Source organism: Gymnogyps californianus, chromosome 28 (assembly GCF_018139145.2).
Source record: "Gymnogyps californianus isolate 813 chromosome 28, ASM1813914v2, whole genome shotgun sequence".
NCBI lineage: Eukaryota > Metazoa > Chordata > Aves > Accipitriformes > Cathartidae > Gymnogyps > Gymnogyps californianus.
In genome coordinates, this window is record NC_059498.1 from 4,006,736 (window position 1) to 4,032,093 (window position 25,358).

Here is a 25,358-nt window from a genome sequence, read left to right on the forward strand (position 1 = left end):
TTCTCAACTTTTTTTAAGCTTATGTTGTGTTTCAGCTTCTGCTTGACTGATGTATTGTCTATAATAGGAAATTTAAGGCCTGGCCTGTTCCCAGAAGATTTGATGACAGATCCATGTTTGCTTCCAGAACTCTCATTTGTGAAGGTCTAGAAAAGAAAAAGAGGTGACTGAACATCACCAACTCTGAGGAAAAAAATTTGCAATACAAATAAAGCAGTAGAAGAACAAATCTTCTAAATAGCAGGAAGAAAACACATGTACTGTCCATAAATAGAAACCCCTTTTCTCTTCCTCTTCTTCTCTCTTCTCTGATCTCTCCCCCAAATTGTTTAACATGTACTGAAATCAGATTTTTCCACATAGCATACTATGTTCTTCAATTTTTTTGTCTGCATTTTATTCAGGTTCTTTTTTAGAGTATGGGACTCTTCACTACACAAATCAAGGCCTTCTGTTAAAAATCTTTACTCTATTTTGCAGATGACTTGCCAGAGTGATGTCACTATTACAAGAATAAAACTGAAAGCTGTGATTCTGTAATCTAAGAAAGTACCAACATGACATAAACAGATATACAAGTGAATGTTTCCAGTTAAGTTTATTAGATCTGTTAACTTGCAAGTCTAATTTGGACTTGTGACCTTTTGCATGTTAATATCATCAGCGGAACTACAATGTGAGCCATTCAAACCAAGTCATGGTGGTTCAATTATGAAACACTTCATATGTTCCTGTTCCACAAAACAAGTCTGCCTTCTGTATTCTAGAGGACAGGCATGACCTTTGTCACTGTGATGCTAGCATTTTTCATTTAGATGTATCCGTTTGTCAATAACGCTCAGAAATTAATTCTGGTCCTTAAAAATTCCTTGTAAAGAGATAAAACATAGTAACTTTTTATGTTACTGGATGCTCAAATACAAATACAAATATTGAGTGCTGAAGACTGAAAATAATTTTCAAATTAACACATCTCAACCATGCTTACACAGTTTAGGGTAAGAATATAACAAGCTCTTGGAGATAATACAGCTTCATTCTTGGAGTAGCTACACTTGAAGCATTAAGTCTAGACTAATGTGCAAAGAAAAGTGGAAGAGCTAATGTACCAGTCTTTCACCTTTTGAATTCAAAAAGCTATGTTAATCCAAAGTGAAAAAAAATTGAAAATAATGTAACAAACTCTCAGGCACATCCAACTTTTTATACCAGTCACAGACAAACATGTTTACATAATTTGGCTTAATATCTTTGGATACACAGAAAAAGCTGAAAGAAGAGGCATGTCACATGTTGAGACAAGGGCTTATTGGTGGAGTCGTGTAAATACTTATCAGATTATGTCTGATTACCTGCTTCATGAGCGTAGCACTTATTTGGATTGTTCTAAAAAGCAGTAATTGAAAGTAAAAGCCTTTTTTCAGAAGCTTGTATAAGGGTAGTAACCTAACATTCTCCAATATAAGCACGTTAATCTTACTTATATTAATCAAATGCTACAAGGAACTCCTAAAGCCCTTTTCCTATTGCAGAGTCAGAAAGTTCATGTATGGCACTGGTGACAGTTGAGATCTACATTCATTCCCTGAATGATAATGGGTTTAAAAAAAATAAATTTCCTACTACATATATCTGTGTAGGGGGAGAGGAACGTAAAAATGACTCAAATACAGAGACTATGCTGGTAGTCTGAATTTTAATGGCAGTAAAGGGTTCCTTTCTCATCTTCTTTCAGAGATCTTTAGTACAGTGAGTTGGAATAGAATGTGCAAGAGGAGGATTTGGGTTTTGTTTATAGGTACATAGAAAGATTGAGCCAAAGAGCTGTAGCATGTACCAACATATCCATTACTCACAATCTGGCAAATTCTGTATAAATGTAATCTTCCTTTTACATGGTATAAAGAAAAGATTGCTGAACCTTCTTTAGAAAGAAAGAAGGAAGGAAAACTTCTGTGGAAGAAGATAAATGCCTAACGATCTAGCTAAAAGGCTAGCGTATTAGCTGAGATTCATAACTAGAGAGAAACATCTTCCTGTTGGGCCACTGTCAAAATGGTGACAAATATGAAAGCATCTCAGAATGATAATCAATATTATTGTTAATTCTTCCTGAAGTACTGTCTCCTAAGATCTCTCTGATCTGATTCTGCCAAGTACTTCCCTGATTATAATTGTTTTCGGTAGTAACTTGCATATTTTAATGAAGATTATTTCATTAAGCTGTATCACAATTGTACATTCAACATGTTGCGTTATTTGTTAGTGGTATAGCAACATTTCAATCAGAAGTAGAAAATATTTTGTCATCCAGATTAGTGAACTGTTCCTGGTATGTTTTAAAAAAATGTTGATATGACACATCTTGCAAACCTCATATTAGAAGTTTAAAGTAAAAAATACTGCAGTGAAAAGGATTAGCACGCCATTATTGTTATGTACTTAGAACCTAGGAGATAAATTTTATATGCTTTTTTAATTTCACAGAATTTCCATCTTACTTTATCATTGATAGTTGGTAGGTAAGGCCAGTTTTCTTAAAAATAGTCATATAAATTTCTGTTTTTCACTTAATTCTTGGAATATTATTTCATTTTTTTTCTAAGAAGGAAAGGATATTGTTTTATTCACCAGTCACTATTTGCTGGCAGGTAGCACAGCAGTGGAGGAGGTAACCATCTAGTCTTATATCCCACAGATCATCTACAGAACTCAAAGCGCTGAGGCAGAAAGTGGAAGGGACTTGCTGAAAGATAATGCTCTGTAGCAGCAGTAGAACCTAAATACAAAATAACCTTTCTGAAGTAAAAGGTATTTCTGCCATTGAGCTCTCAAAGTCCCTGTTTTCTAACTTTGTTTTTTTGATTATTTGTTCTGTGTGGTGTTGGTTTGGTTGGAGAGTATTTTGTTTGTTTTTCTGTGCAGTTTTTGTGGTCTAAATATTATAATTTAGAAAGATAGTCATATCTTATTTAAATATTCTGAAGGATGGAGTGTTTACCACAATGTTAACAACTTGTTCAATGATTAACTGCCTATCATAAAAACTTTGCACATTTTCTTCACATTTTATTTTTGTAACTTAAGCTTTCAACCAATCTTGCTCTCTGACAAATAAAATAGCTAAGAACAGATAGCTTCTCTGTATGTAGATTCTCCACAAACTGGAATGCTAACCATAGGATAAAGTCTGGTTTTAATGTGTTGGTACCAAAGTAGGTCTTTCTTTAGTGCACCTTTCCATAGCTTCGCTCTTCTATTTAAACATCTCAGAAAAGTCGAGATGTTCGCTGTTGCTTGCTACTGTGGGGCCAGAGGTCTCCTTCAAAGTGTTTGATGCTATTTCAAAGCTTTGGACAATACAACTATAAGTTTGAATGGTCAGTGAAGTGCAGTGTAATTTATTGTAGCATGTGGTACAAATGAGGAGCAGAGTAGAGATGAAAAATTCCGAAAAACTACATGTGCTCAGTTGCTAGCTTGGGGTATAAGCTTTAGCCAATAAAGACAAATAATTGTGTTCTGTATCCTCAGATTAGAAAATAAGAACCACATTATTCAGCTTTAAAATGATTTCGATTATTTTCTCAGGGGCATTGTAATTTCCTTTCTTTTTACCCAGATACTTTTAATGTTTGTTTAAGCTGAGACCATAAAGTGCTCATAATCTTCTAACCTCACAGTCCATTTTAACATACTTAGTTCCACTGTTGTAATTCCGTTTGGCTTTCAATTTGGGATAAAGATTATAAACACTGTATTTCAGAATGTAGAAGTGAGACACCAAGATCAATCTTTGTGTTAGGGGGAGATTTATTTTAGTTTCAATTCCCTGTTGGCAACAAATAGAGCAGAACAAAAACTAGAGGGAGCTGTTGTTCACAAATAATTCACAAATAATCTCCATTATCATTTATTGTGAAATAAATTAGAAAACTACTCTTTTCCCAGGGGAAAAAAAAAAAAGTACTGTCCAAAATATGTAGCAATAGCACAGAGAGGAGGATAGATAAGGCAGAAATATGGACTACCTAGTCTAATGGAAGCACATATATTACCTATATCAGGGAGAAAGAGAGGGCAGCAAATGTGAGGACAAGTGAAAGACTGACTTCATCTGTCCTGTGGTTTAAAGGTATAAATGGCTACATTTTCATTCAGTTAGAAATACATAAAACATTCTCATTTCACTTTTGAAACAGCAGAACAAATGCCTAGACAAATACTACAGATTGGAAATTGAAAGTACTGAAGCTTTGTTTGATAACGGAATGATAAACCAGCAGATAGCTCCATTCATTGTGAGGCTACTGAATTAGCTCAATAATTACAAGAAAGCTTATTTAATAAATAGAAATGTTTCTTTTGGAAATAAGTATTAAACAATGCAAACAACCTGAATCCTCACCAAACAGTTTCAAAGTCAGATAAATAGAAAGATCTGGAGGCTAAACTTTGTTTCATGAAAAGCTGCATGATGTAAAAGAATTATCATGTAGTATAATACATTAAATATGTACAAGCCAAATATATTTGTTGGCACAAAAGTCCTCTGGCATATTGAAGTAAAACATCCACGTATTTTAGGGGTTATCTGGTAAGACTCTTGTGAAACTCACCAGTCATCACCCTGGACCACTGTCTTTCGTTCTGTTCTAATCATAAAACAACCGTGAATTTGCTCAGTTCACCACCCTTTCCTGTGAAATACTGAGCAAACAGAATGTTGTATGTTGATACAGTCTTTCAGGAAAAAAAAGGCTCGAACTAGCAGATACTCAACCAAGAGGAGTTTGCTTGCTTGTTTCTCTAGAACCAAGTTCAGTTACACTAGAATGCTTCCTCAGAGATCTTACTCCATGTAACTCCACCAAAAATAGCATATGCAAATGTTTCTTTACTTTTCATTTGAGAATCTATCTTCATAAATGCAAAATAGGCTTTATAGAGATTTGTGATCTCATTATGGACTTTATATTTTATTAAAAATTGTAAAATTATCATCTTTGAATATTCATGCATTAAATATCAATAATCTATTGATTTTCAGCACGTATACACAACAACAAAATTGCTGTGTATCCCTTCCTTGTCTGCGACGTGCACAGGGCTGAAAAAATATTTCCAGTCAAGCTGTTTGACTAGATGATCGGTATTTAGCAAAGAATTTGCATTGTGAATGAAGTCTTCCTCAATATGCTGTTCTGTGCTAGACAGATTGCCTTAGTCTGTCCTGCACCTGAATGAATACCAGCAACACCACTCTACCTGGGAACCACCCAAATGAATTTAAACACAACTAAGGGACTGACTAGTGGCAAGAAAAATCTTCTAGGTAAATAGTTGTCCCAGGTTCACTTTTGTAATTGATTGATTGCCACTTGAAGACAAAAAAAACCCCCACCCACCCTAAGAAAGCATGCCTTATCACGTGCAACTTACTGGAGTCATTTAGAGGACAGAGGGTGCATCTGCAGTAGCATTTTGTTCAGATTTGGGCCTCGTACTTTTGAAACAACTTACTGTGGAGCAGTCTGGGAGAGCACATACTAAAATTCCTTTCAGATGCAACTTAACTGGAAGACAGGCTCCAGCTGGTCATTAGCATTCATTCACACGATCAGCTGAGCAATAGGCAGAAGTAAAACCTCTTAGAATGCATTTAATGTGGGTGTCATGTCTTTGACTCCAACTCTTACTCTGTAACTCTACTTCTATCAGCCTGCATTACTGCCTGGTGAAGATGCTACCCAGAGACCAGTCTAAGATGGTACGATGAACTTCCAGGAAAGTAGGGCCAGTCACGAACCCTTTGTCTGACCTCCTTACCGACACTTGGATGCTCTTTTTCGACTTGGTCTTCTCTACTATGAATCCATATCGCAATAGGTTTTGGGCAGGGGGGAAAAAAAGGGGGGAGAAAATCAAAACACTGCAGTATGTAATTCTGTCACTGGAAATATGATGGAAAAACCCATGAGTCAGAAATCATAATTGTGTATTATTTTCTTCACCTAATACACTGATGATGGCAGTATAACAACCAAAATAGAAGTGAGGTTGGTAATTGAGCAGTGTACTATCAGAAATATGCATCAAAACAGAATACAACTACTACAAAAGCAATGTCACTTAAAAGAGAAAGTGTATGGGAGAGGCATGCACACCCAGCCAAAACATTCACCCATTGCATGTTTTAATGTTTGCCAAGTTCAAGTAAGATTGCTTTTCTTCGTAGAAGAGGAAAGCCTGAATCCAGCTAAGTCAAAGTAATATCATCTGCATTTGCCAATAGTATGCACGTTAGGGAATGACTCTGACCTAAATGTAATGACCTGATTTGAGAACAGACTCAACCACATAAGAGAGTGTTTATAGACTTAATTTCACGTTGTAGAAGGCACAGTTTTTCCACATCTGAAACACGGCGACTCACACCCTTTAGCCCTCTCTGGGAACTATGTCCACGCTCTCTCCCATAACACAGGAAAGCACAGAAGCAACATCCCAACTCCATCTTTTTACTAAATAGTTTAGTACGTAGACTGCTTACTCAGGCTGTAGGAGAACTGGGTTTGCGTCTCCTTCATATGAACGCTCTAGCCACTAAGCTGTTGTCTCTAGACGGGAGTTCTTGAGTTTTCCTGCCTACAGTGTTCACTTTGCATGGAGTGTAAACAAATACTGGTAAGGAGGAAGTTAATACAGTTGTAATCTAGCTGTTAGGGACTGGCAAAGTAGTGCAGGGATCTAAATTTCAGCAGACTGGAACCAAGGTTTCCTCCCCCTTTTTCTGCCTCAGTGAAATTTCCTCCCTGAAACACCATTACCCAGACATGTAGGCTAGGGGAATGTGTAATGTTTGTAGCTCTTGAGAGGGTTTAGGCACAAGTAAGAAATCTAACTGTCCTGAGTGCTCAGATGCAGCTGGGCACGGTCAGTACTGTTTAGCTCTCCTGGGAACTTTACTGGAAGATTTAGCCCTTCTTGGCTTTTATTCTCTGGATTGCTAGCTGGTAAATCAATAAATAAAACGGTGATTTCCCAAAGAACTCCTTGTGTTAATATACTTTGACCATTTTTCTAATGTCTAAAGTCTATCACACAACTTTCAAGGGTACTTTGGATTAAGACAAGAGTTCAATGAAACTACCAGATAATGTTTTGGAAAACAGATTAACCTTTGCTATGAGCCATGTCTGTTTTGAGAAATATCATACTCTGATGAGAGACGCAGCACTAAGTTTTCATGTTTAATGCATTTTAACTCTGAGAATCTCCTTATGGTGATGACAGCAAATGGAGAACAGACTATGAGCAGCAATACGCACAGACATCCTGATCTCAGCAGATTAAAAGGTATTTGGGAAATAGCATGATGATTGCAGCAGTAGACTCTGCGTTCTTATGATGTTCTTAGGAAAGCGGGTATCTGGTGAGACACGATGATCAGCCATGGTGTACTGTAGCTGATTGTCCTACAGGTGGATGAAACAAGTGGAAGTTCTGGCTGAGGGGGAAGCAATTTACTTTGCAACTCATCTTCTTTACAAATAGTAGAATATTTGAGTTATCAGCATCTTACACTAAGAACAAGTTCAAGCAAAAACATAACCAAGCTTCTTTTGATGATCAGTGAGACCTCATCCCATAATGCAGATATTATGAACTGCAGTTCTGGTCCACAAAATGGTGAACAAATGTAGAGTGGATAACAGAAAGATAATATAGCTCTGCATCACTGTTGCATTATTGTGATGCCTTGGACTTACTGATGCTGATCAGCCATTACGTAAGTACTTTTCTAACATGTAACATACGATGGCTTCTTGCCTTATTCAGCAATAAGGGGTTTAGGTGAGCTTTATATTTTCCTCATTCTGCTGTGGAAGCCCAGTACAGCTTTGTCATGAACACAAATCTGACCCATGCTTGAGAAACTGAAAGATGCAGTGGGTGCAGGCACAGCTGAAAAATACTTGTTACCTGAGTTAATTTTCCTCAAATTAGTTCTCATGGCTTTTTTGTTGGTTTTCTTTTGGATTTTTAAGGTAGGTGCTCTGAAATGGAATCTTTTGCATTGCCAGTTCTGTATGACCCCAGTTTAGTTACCTGTCTGATGACTGGTATGTTTGATGGCCATGGTGTGTCATAACTGCCTGTAGCAAAGACGGAACTTTGGGTTTCCCCACTCTGTTTTTCTCGTGTGGTGTTTTTGTTTCTTTTTAGCCCGTTCTCTGTTCTGCCTCTGTCGTCTCAGTCATGCCTAAGAGAAATTTTTCTGTGTTGTGCACCTGGGTGATACGATCTCATGTCTGAGTGTTCGTAATCCATATTCTTTATGGGGTGCATCACATGATTAAAAAAAGCTAATCCACTGAATGACTAAGCTCACCACTGATGAGAAAAATTATCTGACCTGGTAATGCAATAATCTTGGTAAACAGAAATAACAAACACTGCAATGGTTTATTGGAGCTTAGTATTGTATTTAAAGATGCCCACTACTAGACCCCACAGATAAAATCTATAAAATGAGGGAGCTAATGCTTTCCATGGCATTTTCTGTTCTCCTTGCCTTACTTGTGACGAAAACTCATCCTGGACAATAAAAATTGCTTGTATTTGTTTTCTGATTATTCTCGTGCCAAAACACTGCAGAAATGCTGGCATCAACGCAAGTGGTCTTGCTGTGCAACCGCACAGTGGTCTTGATGATCAGTCTGACTGCACAGCTATTTGGTGTTTGGTTTGGTTTTCCTATTTGAATGCTGTCATCATTAGTTTGATCAAGTGGAATGACCAGAGCTATTAGATTCACCTGCTTCGGCATTTTCCCAAGAAAAAAGGAATCTCTGGCTAATATCAGCATCACATAGCAGCCTCTATCCTCCACAAATACTTGGCATAGTGGAATAAAGGGAGCAGTGGCAGAGTGTGTACCAGCAAGGCATAAAGCTTGCTGTCAGCATGGCCTATAAAGCTGAACTATTATGTGCCAGAATCTGCAGCACTGTCCTGCCAACTGTAATAGATGTAAAGACACCTTCTGCTTCTGGCCTATTAAACTTCCCCCAAGAGCTACTTGACCAGCCACGTGACTGGAAATTTAGTGCCACACAAAATCACTATTTGACACCGAGCACACTGAGAATTTGCACAGTATACAAACATATACTTTGTGTATTGCTGTGGCTCTGAAACCAGAGTTAAACTTTAGTGTGCAATTACTAGAAAAACTATTGTAGAAGTTAAAAACCACTGTTTCCACTAAAGATCAGGAAGCAAAAATACTGCTCAACCTAGAAAGCAAGCAAATTCTTATAGTTTGGGTCTTATGGACATATATTTGTATGATGCATAGTTTGTCTAGCCTCTGGATCTTGTCTGGGACTCATAGTGCTACCCACAAAAGAAGTGAATAAAAGAAACTATGTTTTTCTCACTGGGTCTTTATTTGAGTGTATGCTACAAAGTTTGCCCTTGTAGCATTTAGTTAGTAGTCTAGCTTGGTCAGAACCAAGGTTTTTCTGAAGTTAATGGAAACACTTAAATTTGATCCAAAGTCTTCAAAAAATGCTAATTCCTGCAACCTTTATTTACTTAAAAAGCTCTTTCTGCCAGAAATTGTGCTGTTGGACCCAGGTTGCAAGTCCCTTACAGATCAGCAGCGGTTTGCAGAGAGTGAACAACTATAATGAAGTTGGTGGTAATAGTTCTGTATATATTCTCAAAAATATAGGCAATAGATTCACAGTCTTGCCCATAAATATTATATTTTGCACCTGCTTGAGTGAGTAGACTTGCCTGCCAAAGAAACTGTCTTAATTTACGTATTGGAGACAGACTGCATAGTGTGCTGTTCCTAACAAAAGCCCCTATGCCGCTCAATTTTCCCTCCTCCCCTTTAGGCTTTTAAATTATTGACAATAAGATAGCAGCTGCAAACAGATACACTTATTTCAGTATAGCAATCTCATATTCTAGCATTCTTTCTGGATGTTTCCTTTACTGCTTTAGTTTTCCCATTTTAGTTAGTTTAAAAATCTATTAAAATGTAACAAGTCAATGGACGGACTGTATGAACGGCTCTGCAGAGTTCTAAATTTACTTTCAGTGACTCCATATCAAACTGGCCCAATCTGCAAATCATCAGATGATTTAACTGCCATCTTTACAAATTTCATCTTGGCTCTAAAATTCATAACGTGATCTCTCTGCCTCTTACATAATTACCAGTAATAAAGACTAGCATTCAGAATTTAGCTGAGAATTATTTTGATGATGCATGAAGCAGAAGAGGCTCCAGATGCTCTCTTGAATAGCTATCGCTGCTTAGTAAGCAATTAGGAGTAGTCACAGTCTTTTACTGTATTTAAACAGCAAGTGGGCTACTGGGGCCTAATCCTTATAAAGGCTTGTAAGTGTTACTGAATTGTAAATAATATTTTAAGGCTAGGAGCAGGAACTCTACTTGTGATAGTGCAGTAAGCAGATGACTTTAAGGATCCATCTGAAATACATATATTAAAGTATTGAAATGTTATTAAGCCCTGCATAAAATAAATGCAGTTCTGTACAGAACAAAGATGCTGATGGAAAGGTCACTGCGTGACGTTCTGTTGCTTTTTACAAATGCTACAATATAAGATAATGAAATAAAAGTTACATAATTTAGAAATAGCCATCTTAAAGGAACTACTCTCAGACTTACTATAACCAAGTGGAAATAACTTTTAACAGCTGCTGCAGTGGTTTTCTCTATTGCTTTCTGGCCTACCTGAGACTCTGAATCCATCTTGTACGGCATTTCCCTCACATACTGAGCATTGCTGACGAACTTTGTCTTTCCTGTGCTTCATATCTCACACCAGTTGATCAAAGCTTGTACACAAAGGAAGTATATTTGTTTTCTTAGAATTGATTCTATTCAAAGGGAAGGCTGCCTTGCCATTGGTGGTCAATTAAAGCTTTGTCTTACTAATTCTAAACCTTGCAGTTGCAAAATTGCCCACTGCCTTAAATAAGCTTGGTCTATTCATTAGCAGGAAATTAGCGGCATCAAGGCCTAACAGAGTATTAGTTTCATAGACAGGAAACTAGGAGTCTGATCACAGGAAACTTCAGTAATGTAAGATATTGTCAGAATCCAGAGTATACTATGGACAGAATTAGTGTTCTTTTCTGAGCAATCTCTAGGCCCTGATGATTCATCAGGTCTTTACTAAAATAATAAATTGAAACATTCTAGGATTAGTATGCTAGCAGATGTCTTCAGCCTCACCACAATAAGACAGGGAGCAAGCTAGGAGTACAGAGCCACACAGACCACTTGAGGATGGACTGAGCTTCCTTTTGGAAAGCTTGCTTAGACTACAGTGTTACAGCTTTGTGGGATAATCCTCTTTTTCATCTTTACTCATTTTCACTCTGTTTCTCCTTAGAATGATAAACACGTCCTGGTATTCGTCATTCCAGACTGGATATAAAGATTGTTTTAACAAAATACATTGTTATGCCAACACAATGATTTCTGTAGTTTGGTTTAATTCTGATCATAAAAGGAATATGCGTTCTGTGCCAACTATTATTGAAGGCTAAATCTTGCCTTAACGTGTCTGAGAATGACATGACAAGGTAAGTACAATAACTGGATGACTCAATATATGCGGAACAAAACCATGTTCCTGCCTATGGGGAAGGGTGTGGAAGAGGAGAGAGAGGGTACCTACCAGACATTTTCCCTACGGTTGTTTGAACCATACAGAAATCGTTTGGCAGCTGTGTGGTTTCATATCATGATTTCATCTGTACAAATCACAGGATTGGTTAATATGCCTGATTTACTTTGGGGATTTTAAAGTTGCTAATACCAAAGCACTATCTTTCTAATTGAAAAATCTGGTCACCTTAGGGCAACTCTACCTTGCCCTCTATTTGGAACTGCACGTTAAAGAGAGAATCCATCTCTGCGTGCTTAGAAGCTCTCTGCACACCTGAAGATTTATTTGCTGCCCACTATAGCATCTTACCTTCTGCACATATCCAGATGCTTAATCACTTGTTTTCAACTAAATTGGAAACAAAGGAGAGGTGATGTGAGAGAAAGGTATAGCAGCGTGATCCAAGGAGCAGTATGCAAATTTCTGGAGAGAATATTCTGACTGGCCTGTAAAAATAGATGTGTTCCACGCAGCAGAGGAGATAATGTGAGCTATATTCACAGAGAAACTAGGGAGATAAATCAGAAGGGCTAAGAGCAAAACTCATAGACTATTGAGCACAATGCAGTCTTGAAGAAAGTACCATGACAACATTTTTCTGAAAGAATCAAAGATATCTAAGGAGGTGTCAAAATCAAAGTTCTTTAGATACAAAATATATATTCTGAGAATGTATTTCAAAAATTGATATCACAAATTATCAAAGGAATCAAGAAAGCTGATAACAAACTGTTAGTTAGCAACCATCTTGAACTACTTCTCTTGCTGCCTAAACTATTTAGTATCTGTAAAAGAAAAGAGAGAAATGAACATTGTTATAGCCTGTGCAAACAAAAGAGATGAACAGTCACCTTGGATATTCTGATATCCAAAAATATTATATAGACTTGCCAGTAACTCAAAAGATTACCAGAGAGAGATTGTTATAGAAAAGAAAGCTATTTATTTTCAGAGGGCAAAATACAATTTAAAAAAAAGTTGACACAGGATCATTAATTGCATACCTGCAACTCCTGCTCTGTGAAAGACATGATGTATTCCTATTAACATTGTCTCTTCCATTGTGTACATGCAATCTGTAAAAGTATCTCAAACAGCACAACCTATGCAAGTTTTGCTCTCAAAATTTGTCGTAAAAACCTCATAACGCATTTTCATACTTCTGCTGTTCTCAAGCAATAAACTGCAATGTCACCAGTGTAAAAGGCCAATGTAACACTGAAAATACATCAGCTAAGCAACAGCGGACAAACAAAATACCTCTCTCTCTCTGGCATAAATTGATTGCTTGTTGGTAATCTCAGGAAATGAAAACAAGGATTAAGAAAGATGTAAAGAATGACCTTATGCTTTACTTTTTATAACACATTGGGAAGGTAGCATGGACAAAATTCCACAGATTCTGATCGTGTCCTGTGTCTTTACTAACAGAATAAAGATTTGGTGTGTTCTGCAGGATTAATATTTACATACAAAAATCAATGATGACTTTTTAAAATTGGAAAGGAAGGACTTGTTTCCGTAAAATGAAAAATCATATCGTCTAATTGTAAAAGTCTGCCGTTTAGTAGCTATGATGAAAGTACATAACGCTATTTCTGCAGTTCATCAGCTTCCACGTCTGAATGAAAAATGCAGAGCTGTACTCAGCATAGCTACTGGTGTCCGACGGTATTACCCCTTGTAAAACAGGTTCCCTGAAGGTAGGCCTCATTCGCAAGGAATAAGGTAAGGGAAGAGGTGAAGAAGGAAAAGGGAGGGGAAAATAGGCAGTTGGAGGCTGAATGGTTATTTAAGAAGAAGAAAGGGCAAGAGACTCTGAAGCCAGAAGCTGTAATTCTCTCCTTAAGACACTCCGTTTGTAGGCATTTTCAGTGACTTAATATTTTTAAGAACTGTGACACGCCAACGCTTGAGAATATTTTCCATATCAGATAGCCGAAGTCAACCTCCTAAAGTCATTCCCCAAGGGCCAAACTCAGTCTTGTTGCATCACTGAAAGTCTGCTGAAGCTAATCTGTATGCTGGTATTAGTGAAAGGGGAATACAGCTTGGAAAACATAAATGTTTTCCATTTTTTTCTCTTTTTGAAGCTGATGCTGAAGACTATCTGGAATTCAAGAACTGTCCATGTTTAGGCCACATCCTGCAAAACATATTGAAGCATAACTTAATTCTAGTCTTGTTCACAAATTAAAATCAAGTGTTTTGTGGGATTAAGGTCTATATTTAGGATTTAATAATCTATCATCATAAAAATATATACAAATCTCTATTTTTATATCTTAATTATAGAGACAATACCATGCTCGTAGTACTGTGTATGAGTGTATTTCCATCAGTAAGACAGAAATGAGAGCTAGGTCTGTCAGTTGCCTAGGGACCTAAATAACACTTTGTCTCCATATTTTTTTCCGTATTTATTCATTGTATTATCTCCTACAAGCGCAAAGCCTGCAATCCTATATGCATATCAGTACCAGTACATACTGGTATCAACAAAACTACTCAGAACACCAGAAAATACAATAGATGAGAACACAGATCGTATGGGTCATTTCCTCTCCCTCAAATGATTATGAACAACTAAAGAAAGAGTTTCTATTATGCCTACTGCACGTCAAACCAAATGAAAACGCTGTACTGAAAGAAATTAAAATCCTCTCTATAATACATTGCTGCCTCAAAAAAAGGAGGAACAAAAAAAGCTTAGGATTGTCCTTGGATACGCAAAAATGAATTATCAAGAAGTTTCTCTTTTGCTTCTGCAATGAATTGGTGAGATGAGCAAGAGGACATTGTATCTGGTTTTCATCCCTTTTCTTAAAGGACATGGAAATGCTAAAGAGAGTTCAAACAAGGGCCACAAAAATGATCCAGGTCCTGGAAAACAAGCATTAATGATGTAAGGTTTAAGGAGCTTAACTTATTCAGCTTAATTGAAAAGAAGGTTAAGAGGTGACTTGATCACTGTGTATATCTACACACACCTTTAACGAGCACCTGATAGTGAATGGCTTTGCAACAATACTGACAAAAGCAGAACAAGATTTACTGCCTGCGAAGTTGGCAGGCAAGTTTTGAAACAACCTCAATCACACAATTACCTAGTGATGAGGATAATAGAGCGGTGGAACAGCTTACCAAGTGATGAACTCGCCATCACCTGAAATATTCACAGCTAGTTTTATACTTAAAAGATACTATTTCACCCAGCTTCTGGGATAAATCGTGTGGTCTATGAATGTAAGGAGATCGATAGAGCTGGCTGGTTTTCATAGTCCTTTCTGATCTTAACTCATGTGAATCTATGAGTTTTCCTTTTCATCCCTTTAATTCATGGATATCATAGGGACAAGGAAATTGCTGGCAGCTGCAATCAACGGGCTTGTAACACTTGCAGCTTTGTATCAACACAATTCAAATCTCTGGGTATCATCTGTTCAGCCACGGAATTGAGCAAGATTGACCCTGGCCCTAACCCTTCCGTACATGATTGGCCAAATTTATTCTTAGGACTATTTGCCTTCTTTTTAACCACCAGAGATTGGCTAAAAAGGCAGTGGGTGGCCCAGGGTGGGCTGGTACAGCATAAGAAATGGCAGACCAACTCATCTTTTTTGACGTCGGGCTAATCTTCCCATTTCATATGATTAAGGTCAAACTGATTACCCGATCATTTTTCTTCAGGCAGATTATTGTAGGGGAGCTTTATTTTTCCTCAGGAGCAGGGGCACGGCCTGCAAGCTGGGAGCATCAGGGCATTCTCTCCGATGGATATTGCTTGCGTTGCTGGCTCTCCTGTTTTCTAATTCCTACCTGTGATGCAAATTTTCTGAAGGACTGAAATGCTCGAGTCTGGTGATAGCCATAGCTTCAATAGAGGGCGATGAGTGAAATGTGTTGTCTTGCGATATACGCACAGGGGAACAAAGAAACTTTTGTTCACCTCAGCTTTACGTAACCGGGAATACAGTGGGAGCCACGCTAACCATCACCTGTCCTGCTGCCAAGTTCCTGCAGAGGTTCCTCCACATTAATCACACTGTTTAATCACACTGTTTAATCACAGCCATCTGTTACAACAGCCAGATATGTGGCAGTCCCTTCCCCCCCGAGGCAGCCGGCGGGAGGCAGGTGGAGCTCGGCGAGGGGCGAAGCCGCCCCGGCGCGGGGAAGGTCGGGGCAGCACCTGGAGCCGGCACGGAGGAAGGAGCGGCGGCCCCCGCCGGGCTGTGGGCCGGAGGAGCGGCGGGAAGGCGGCCGGGGGCCGCGGGAGGAGTGACCCGGCCGAGCTGCGGAGGCCATTTCCCGGCGGGAAAACACGCCCGTGGGTGAGTGAGTGAGGGAGTGAGTGCTGCCGGGGCGGCCTCCACGCTGAGGGAGGCGTCTCCCCGTGAGGCGGTGGTGGCGGCGGGGCCCTGGGCGGGTAGCGGGGCCGGTGGCCGCTCGCCTCGCCTCGCCTCGCGGGGCGGCGGCGGTCCCTCGGGCGCGGGACGGCGTCCGCCTGTTGCCGCGGCAACCGGGCCCGCCGGCGCGCGGCCGATCCCCTCCGCCCCCAACGGCCGCTCGGGCGGGGCGGCGCCGCCGTGAGGGGAGAGCGGCGGGGCGCGGCGGGGGGCTCCGCCGCCCGAGCTGTGACCCGGGGCCGGGGGAGCTTTTGCTCAGCGTCCGTCACCCGGGCTTTCAGCAGCGGGGAGGCCGCGGCCTGTCCCTCCCCTCAGGCCTTGGAGGAAGGGGGAAGGCCCCTTTGGGGATCCCAGTGCCCCCAGCATCGCCAGGCCCCATGGCGATGGCCGTGCCTCTCCCCGGGGTCTTACAACGGGCGTCTGGGTCTGTCTTTAGGTGTTTCCAGCCCTTTTGCCCGCCCCTGGTGAGCACCCGGGGGCTGAGGAGCCGGAGGTGACCAGGGCCTAACCTCCCCTAGCCCTCTGCGAGGGGTTTGGGCCTGCTGCTGCGGCACCGGTGGAGGGAAAAGCCAGTCGCTGGTGTGGGAGCCGCTTTGGTGCTGGTTTGGTGGGAGACCTTGGTCACATCTGATGATGTTTCTGTGAGAAATTGCCCCATGGATGTTAGATACGTTTACACAAGAGCAGAAGGAGTTTCTGTTCTCGCTTCAGAGACCGCATGTTTGGGATTTTTTTGTTTGTTTTTAAAGAATGCTTCCAGAAGACTAACCACAGAGTTGCTGTGTTTTTAATTCTAAACCAAGGCGTGATCCAGACATACCTTTTGTTTGTTTGTGTTCTGTCTTGCTTATCTTTCAGAGGAAAACATACTCAGTGCAGCATCAGGCTTGTGAGTTGTAAGCAGGCACGGAACTACACGTGTTCCTAAACTCAGGTGCACCTTCTTATTTTGCTCTATAGAAAGGAGTTTTATTAATATTTTTGATATATTCAAATTACAGTGACCTAGCAGCATAAGTACTCCAGTGCTCCATTACATCTCATGGCACAGACATTGCTCTGTGACTCTGTCTGGCACATACTAACATCTTGTGGTTTTGTCCTGCTAACAAGGACAAAAAGAAGAAAAAGGCAGAATAGATACTAGCAAAGAACAGTTATATTTAAAGCCTTTACTTTGCCCTTAGTTCACCTCCGCTGTTCTTAATATTGTCAGGTTTCCAGAGCTCAGTGGTATCTCTTAATTTGGAATTTCCTTGTTTGTTGAGGTCAGCCCATGAGGCTTATTTTAATGATTTTTTACTGTTCATGCAATCTGTTATTGCAAACAGGAAAAAATAATTTTAAAATGTTGAAAAATACTAATTAGGCAGAGAGGGAATATTGCCCAGGAGTATCAGGTTTCAGAGCAACAGACATGTCTTCCTTGTGTCGGCGTAGCCATGGCTATTGCCTTCACTTACTGTCGTCATTATTCTGGCTTTGGTGCCAGCACTGCATGTGGATTCATGAAGTATAGGAAAATAAAGCACTCATTACCCTGGAGAAGTTAAAGACACAACCTCAGGAGAATCTCCAACTGCTGTGATAATATAACCTAAATAAGAGGTGTAACCTTGTTTGGCATTCCTGCCGATCCCATGTGACATGTAGTAATATGCTTAAGTCCCCAAATACTGTTGTAAATCTGGCCGATAATCTACAGTGCACAAGCAGCAGGGATCTGGGAGCAACATCTGCTCAGAACGTGCACACCAACTACCTCTTAATACGTTACGATGCTGAATAAGGGCCCCGCTCTCTCTTTCCACTGAAATCAAGCTGGTTTTAGTAACAATTTAGGTGATCACGGACTCATTTTCATCATGGATGTTAAACCATTTAACTGTTTGTTTGGCTTTTTTTTTTTTAATTGAATCTTTAGGCGCTTTTTTCCTTTTCTTTTTTGACCTTGCCTTCCCCTTTCTGTCTGTGTTATTTCAGGAGTGAGTTTTCATTGCTGACTATCTTGCTAATGTAGCGATTGTGCTGGGCAAATGACAAAGGCAAAGAACTAACAGATGAAAGTCAACTGGTGTTACCCATATGATTTAAAGTTGCTTTTTCTTTATATAAGCAACATGACTGGGGCTGCTGTTTCAGCTTGCTTTATCCCACCCATGAATCTCTGGATTTACATGTCAGTCTGTGTTCTGCATTATATCTCTTTCTTTTTGTGTGTGTGTGTGTGTGATTCATTATAGTTTAGCATCATAAACAGAATCTCTAGTGTGCAACACATACAAGTCAGAGATACCATTATAAAATTGCTGTCCTGCAGTGCATATAATCAGGAATATGCCCTGAGAGGAAGCTTTGGCTTCCCTAAGATGCTTTTAGAATTCTTGCGTGGCAAAATATCTCCAGCATGCCCCTAAGCGAGCAGTATCAAATGGTTTTAAAAGCCCGGGTTTCTTCTTTGTGCAGTTTTATTTTAGGAATAAACACAGCAAAATCCAGCTCAGGGCTATGAAAATGGGAAGGTCCTAGCCTTATCGGTCCCTTTGGAATGACATGTATTTAAAATGTCACATCAGGATAATGGTTATGAGATTCATGACCTTGTCTGCAAGGGTGTCCTAAACTAACAGTCAACAGTGCCTCGCACGCAGTTGCAAATTTTGATTGTAAAGCATTATCAAAGTGGTATAAAATTTTCCATAACAGCAACAAACCTCACCTGACTCACTGAAGAGTCACATTTGAATTCAGATTATTTCTGAAGTTGAATAGTCTGTTATTTTGTTCAAAATTACAGTGTGGCCGCGGCAGGAACTTGAATGAAGCTGAGAACAGTGGTATTTGGGAAAACCAGAGTATCATGGTATGCTTTTTGCAGGCCTCCACACTGCCTAAGGGGAATCTTTTAAGAGCTAGATCTTCACATGAAGATCTGGTTTCACTTTTTTTTCACCATCTGGGAATTGATGTATTCTTAGAGGATCGCAACTTGTTTATCATGTTCTAAAGCTGGATTCTCTTGCATGAAAACTGAAGTGCAAATATAAATGAGAGTAGATGGAGTTCAGAAACACTGGCGATGAATACAAAATTGAACAGCAGCACTTCATCATAGGACATTTTTAAAATTGGGTCCTGCTGGTTAAAAACAAAACCACATCTTGGTACTTTAATCATACTAAGCTTAAAATTCAGAAAAGAAAGCAAAGAGGGAGCAAGAGTAAGCTGCTTTTAAAACAGAATTCATTATAATACAAGGCATAGTGTTTAGAATTAGAAGAAATACATTTTTTTCATGTATATCTCAAGATAATTAAAATGAATCAATGTTTGATCCACTGAATTTTATCCCAAGAGTTTTTGTTCATTTTGATGAATAAACTAATGAAATGCCATGTAATTAAAATATGGAAGTAGTTCCATGGAGGACAAAAGTATAAATAGGTTGAAGAAGGGATTCTACACATGAATAGAGGATAGATCCATCGGTTACTACTGAATAATACAATGGTCTTAATGTAACATGCAGCTCAGGAAACCTGTTGACTGGGTGTTGCCAGAAGCGAGAATGGCAGATGAGCGAGAGGATCTTTTTGTGTGCTGTAGGATCCCTGCTTTCTGTAACTGTCGGTAGCTTTTGCTACTGGACATAAACAGGACAGTGGGCTAGGTGTATGTGCAGAAGCCCACCACAAAAACTGAAGTTGTCATAAAGAGCCTTTATTTGTCAGCTCTGTGTCCCTTAACATGATAAAGGTCATTTGACTAAGTTTGATAATAACTCTGGTATTGCAGGATTGAAGCAATGAAGGCTTTTGGGTTTTGCTAATTAAAGCCAAAAAACTTATATGCTTCAATTTAAATGAATGACGCTTGGCAGGTCTGAACTATGCAGCTGGAGGAGCTCCAACGCTGTCGGACTCCTAGATATGGGCCAGTAATTGCCTCTGGTCTGAAACTATTTTTTTACCAGGCAAAACGCATAATTTGGTGATGTTTGTTATAGGCTATATTTTACTTTGAAAACCACAACAATCCTTTGTCCTCTGAGGAATGTGGAGTTGCATTTGTGCCCTTTTGATGGGGTTTTCTGTTTTCGCCTTTGTTCTTGGATTTGCTGTTCAGGTTAATGTCTGCTTTGTAAGGATGGGTGCATCGTGTTGTTGGCCCCAAGCAGCAGACAGCCCGTATTTGTGTAAGCCCTGCATCAGATGAGGAATCCAGTTCAGACCTTCAGTCTGTCCTCTGGTTAAAGAAAAAAATAGCCATGGTCAGTCCTCTGGAAGTAGCTATTATGACTGGGAAACTGAAATGCAGAACCATGTCTACTGCTTACACCCTCGCTTGCCCTTGTAGGGGTCAGATGTGAAGTAGAACTTCTTCAAAGGCTGTTTTCATCTCTGTACCATTTCCTATGATGAGAATCATCAATGCAAAGAAACGCTACTGCGTAAGTCAGGACTTTATTGCCTGGTGGGTATAGCGAGACCACGTTACAAATGTTGATGGTGCAAGCCCAAAGTGAACTCCCCTCCCCAAGTCCTCATGTTACAAATTGCATACTGACAATGTATATTTGAATGGCCTTGTTACCCTGGTCTGATTGCTGGCAGATGCTGTACAGCTAATGGTGTCATTTCTGTTACTACATCAGTTGTTAAGTGGGCCAGAAAACAGCCTTTAAGATTAAAGTTTAATCAATCCAAGTATTTCGAGAGTGAGCAAGTATAGACTTTATTCTTCTTGAGAATTACAGTCTACTTTTTGAAATCCCTGGCAGAGATAGAATGTTGTGTCAGAAAATGTCTCCAGTGAGAAATAGCAGGCAAAGAATATTTTCTGTGGGATGGCATGAGCAACCTTGTACTTTAAAGCTTGTATATTAATTGCTTGTTAATGGGCAGCTTTTGGCAGAATTTCTTTTTGGTATGGCCTCAAGAATTTTAATGGAGCATCAGTCAGTGAGTGGAGAAAATATACTTTAAAAACAATAAACAGGATATTCAGTGGTTATGTCAGTTTGTGACATTGGCTGAATCAGTCATGTTCTAGTTTTGGTCAATTATAAACTCTGCATTACCTTCATTAAGAGCAGAAAGATGCATGACATTCTTCCAACCCCAATGCAGTATGTTTTTCTGGATTTTTTTTTTTTTCCCTGCCTGACATAAGTGTTTTCAGAAGGGTTATAAGGAGAGGCAAACAGAAACGTTAAAACCGCTGTGGACATTTAAGGAGTTCATTTTCTGTGTCTTGCTTACAGGCCTCTGAAAGTGATTCCCAAAATGTTTTCAAGCTCACTGAATGTTTTGTATGCAATGTTTTCACACGCAGAGAGGCTATTACAAGCTTGAGTCTTACAGGTGCACTAGTGCATATATGTAAATATGCACAAAATGTCCTTTTCTTTGGGGAAAAAAACAACAGTCTGTTTATCCTGTACTTATGAAAAAAACAGTGGTGCTGAGGTGATTGAGCCTCTCGGTTTTGATGCCTATGCTTTCCCTTCTTTTAGTGGTCATTGGTTGAAATTTCCCCAAAGCAGGGTATTCTTCCCAGAAAAGAAGGGAAAGATAGCTCTGTTTAACAACATCCCTTAAAACAACCAGAGATAATGTGAAAAAAAAAAACCCCAAACCCAGAAACAGTGGGAAAACTGTAAAGTGCAGGAAAAGCCTTCAGCTTACATTGAGCACAGTCTGTCGCTTCAGAAAAAGGAGTCCTCAGCACAGAAAGGCTTTTCTGTACCCAGCCGTTTGCTGTGTCACCTCCTCTCTTGTGTTTGGCCACCTCGCTTGAGAGGAGGAAGGGGAATTCGGAATTGCCATGACTTGAATGAGCCTTAAATTCTATCTGACAAATTGATGCATGTTTTTGGCAATCTGATAACTCAAAGGTGAGAGCACAGAGCAAGTTCTCCCTTCCCCTGATCTGGCACATTCCCGTTCCAGCTTCCTGAGCGTCATTCCCACAAAAATGTCAGGAGTAACTCCCCCTGTAGAACAAAGGAGGGCTGGTTCTTCATTTTCCTCACCTCTTCTAGCTTTGCACCTCATTCTGTTTCCAAGAAGTAGATGCAGTAATAGTAATTCTGTGGACACATGTAACATCGGGATTGGCAGACTTTCCTGGGGGAAAGGAAGGGCTCCAGACTGTCTCTTTTCTTCTGTTGCACTTTAGAAGTTAAATGTGTTGGGAGAAGCTTAGAGACCTCATCTTTCAGAGGGGGAAGATGGTACTGGTCACTTTACTGGTGGTGTCTTGCGTTTTGTGAAAAGCAGGGTGTCCCTGTTGCTTTTATACTTGGAATTTGATGGCAGCCGGAGGACAGGAGCTATTGCCCCTCACAGATGCTTCTCTTGGGATGCTGCAGGTCTCAGGTCCTGGTCCTGCACTGGCTTTACTGCCTGCCATTCAGGGTCTATCTTGCGATACCTTTTGTGTCAATGCCAACAATTGCCAATCCTTTTTTTCCCCGTTAGAGCACAGAGTTTCATAGTATGTGATCAGTAGAAAAATGTTGCGGAGCCTTTAGGATTGCTGTATACCTAACACAAAGTGCTACTAGCAAGAAACTGGAGAGTTAAAGTACTTAACGGATCCTGCTTTTCACCTTTAAATACACGCCTTATTGTGTAAACATAAGTACTGTACACACAGCATGCGCTGCAACCTTAATTCTGCTGCGTCTTTGTCCTTCTGTACACACTGTTACTGCTAGATTGTACTTTCCTTAATGCCAGGAGCTCTGCATGCTTAGCACAGAAACTAGCTGTTGGAAGATCACAATTTAACAAAGGTTTTTATGCAGAGCGGAGATAAGAGAAGGTTAACATCTTCAGGCAGCAAAGATAATGCTGTAGTCAAGGTCTTAATCTGTTGTAGGGATATCGCTCCCCATGAAGAGGATTTTAGGTACGGTCATCAATTGTGCGTGTATCCCCCTCCCTCTGGGGGAGGGGCACCACCAGGTTAGGGAAGGTACCCAATTAATCATGCTTTTGCACGGGAGGCCTCCGTTAACCCAGTCTGTCTGTGTAGCATACAAGGTTTTATCCAGAATGTGGAAAAATACTTGAAAAAACCCTTAGCATCTAGCTTTGCAGAATAAATCTACTTGTTGCATTGTACCTGTTGAGGACCTTCCTCTCTATCTAGTTTTAATGCTTGGGAGATGTTCTTAAGTAGTGAAGATTATGACAGCTGAGGCTAAATTTTTAGCTTGAACCTAATCCCAACAGTTCCTTCAGAAAGCTACACAGAGAGGAGACAAAAGCACAAGGAAAATACAAAGGTTTGAAACTAATCCTGTATGACTAGATGCATAAATTAAAATATCTGTGCTCCTGTTTTTATTTTGAAATACCATTTTATAGCACAGCTTTAAACTCCAGATTCACTGTTGGGTATCTCTCCAAGTCAAAATTAAAAGCAAAACATCTACCAGCCATGCCAGGGTTCATGTCACTTGGGCATGTGCTTTGTTTAAAATATCGTGCGTTGCTTTGTTCATCAGGTCCAGATTCTTGATCCATTCCAACTTCATTGAGGTGCTATTGAGCATTCTCTCCCTACGTATCTTCGTATCTCCTTTAGCTTCCAAAGTCCTCCAAGTCCTGTACAGCTTATGATCCCTCTCTCCCTCTTTTTCTTTCTCCCTCCCTTCTCACTGTTGCTGGCTTTGTGCTTTTCCCTTTGTTCTAAGCCTTTCCATGTGTTTGGAATAGCTGTCCAAGCAGAGTTCACAAAGACCCATTTTTTTCTAAAAATGGTTCTCAAGACTGAACCTATTTCTAGCCCCATTCCAACTCAAAAGCCATACATCATCCTCTGTATGTTTTGTATTGATTTGTGTGCTCCTTTGGTGCTGTTAGACTAAATTTTTGGAGCTGACTCTTATTTGTACAGTACATTTTACCTAGTGCACATTGCTCTGCTCATCTAAAGCTCTATATAAATAATGAAAACGTACAGGGCTTGCTGGCACAAGTCGGTAGAGAGCTGCATTTCCTGAGGCTCTGCTTCAGAGCTCTGCTTTGTTTCCGGGAGCTCTGCTTTGGTTTTGAGTCTGTTGTGCAAGTATTTTACATAAAGCTTCATGGGAGCTTCAGTTCTGAGGCTTATCTGTGTTGCACGTTAGGTAAAGTAGACACAGACCTGTGTTGCACCAGAGCATGCAGAATGCAAAAAAGGCTTAGACAGCTTCCTTTCCTATCCCATCTCTTCCTCAAATGCAGAAATAAAATAACTGACAACGCTGCCTAGAGCATGGGAGTGAATATTATTGTCCTGAAAGCATGCAGAGCCGTGTGAGGAAGCTGTGTCACCAGCCCACAGAACAGCTGGGTTTGGCCAACAAGCAAGCTGTGTGAACGAGCTCTCAAGAAATACCTGCTAAGAGTGACTGTAGTTGTAACTTTAGGATATAAAGCAAATTTGGGTTAAAAAAGCGTGCCCTGATTAAGGAACCCATTTGCCATACAGACGGCGTCTTAAGGCATGGTCAGCAGCAGCAACGCTCCTGGAAGTTTGCCAAGTTGAGTTATTTTTGCATTGAAAGTGCCTTCAGATAATTTTTCTGAAGGGTGCTATATAAATAAAACAACTGCCTGATTGATTTAAAGTGAATCTCTTGAATTTTGGCTCCCCCTTCTACAAATTACATGTGTCTAAATTTCCCTACTTCAAAAATTAAACCAGATATATCATGGGTGGAATGAGATTAATTTTATTACACACAATAGTTCATTAGTGAAGTAGGAGCAATTTCACGTATTTATGCATAGCCTGCCCAGAATTTTTTTTTACTGCAGCTCTTTCAGATGTAAATAAAAATATAATGCTCATTGAATTGCTTATTAGACAGCAGACAGTAACAGAAAGTGTTTATGGTATTGTGCTGTAGGTTACATTTCAGAATTCCTAGGGAACATCAGGCTGAAATTGGCACTGGGGACCAAACCCGTGATGAAGGGCTGACGTTTTGGCCGGCAGCGTGGGCTGACCAGAATGACTACAGAGGCAAAAGGTTGAATCCTGGCATCCTAGATCCGGGCTCTGCAGCGTGCTGACAGACGGCGTGCTCGTGCCCCGTGGAAAGCAGAAGCTTGAGCTCAGTTCCAGAAGCCCCAGGAATTCAATAGGGACTGAGCCTTTGCACCCACCATCCTGACCGAGTCCTGTGAGGACTTCCAGAGCTAAAACCAGAAGTCTCTATCTTTGTCTT

The 25,358-nt window shown here is 40.1% G+C and overlaps 1 long non-coding RNA gene across 5 annotated transcripts in view; it reads left to right on the forward strand.

Moving 5' to 3' along the window:
• LOC127026543 (uncharacterized) overlaps window positions 1-25,358 on the forward strand; it is a 61,403-nt gene that overhangs the window by 14,036 nt on the left and 22,009 nt on the right. The window contains exon 1 of one of the 5 annotated variants that reach the window (XR_007767754.1): window positions 15,874-16,057. The exons of 1 other annotated variant lie outside the window; for it this stretch is intronic. This is a non-coding gene — a long non-coding RNA (uncharacterized LOC127026543). Of the gene's footprint in view, window positions 1-15,873; window positions 16,058-17,006; window positions 17,067-25,358 lie in introns of those variants that run through there. 3 more of the 5 variants (XR_007767755.1, XR_007767758.1, XR_007767757.1) reach the window with 3 other exon arrangements.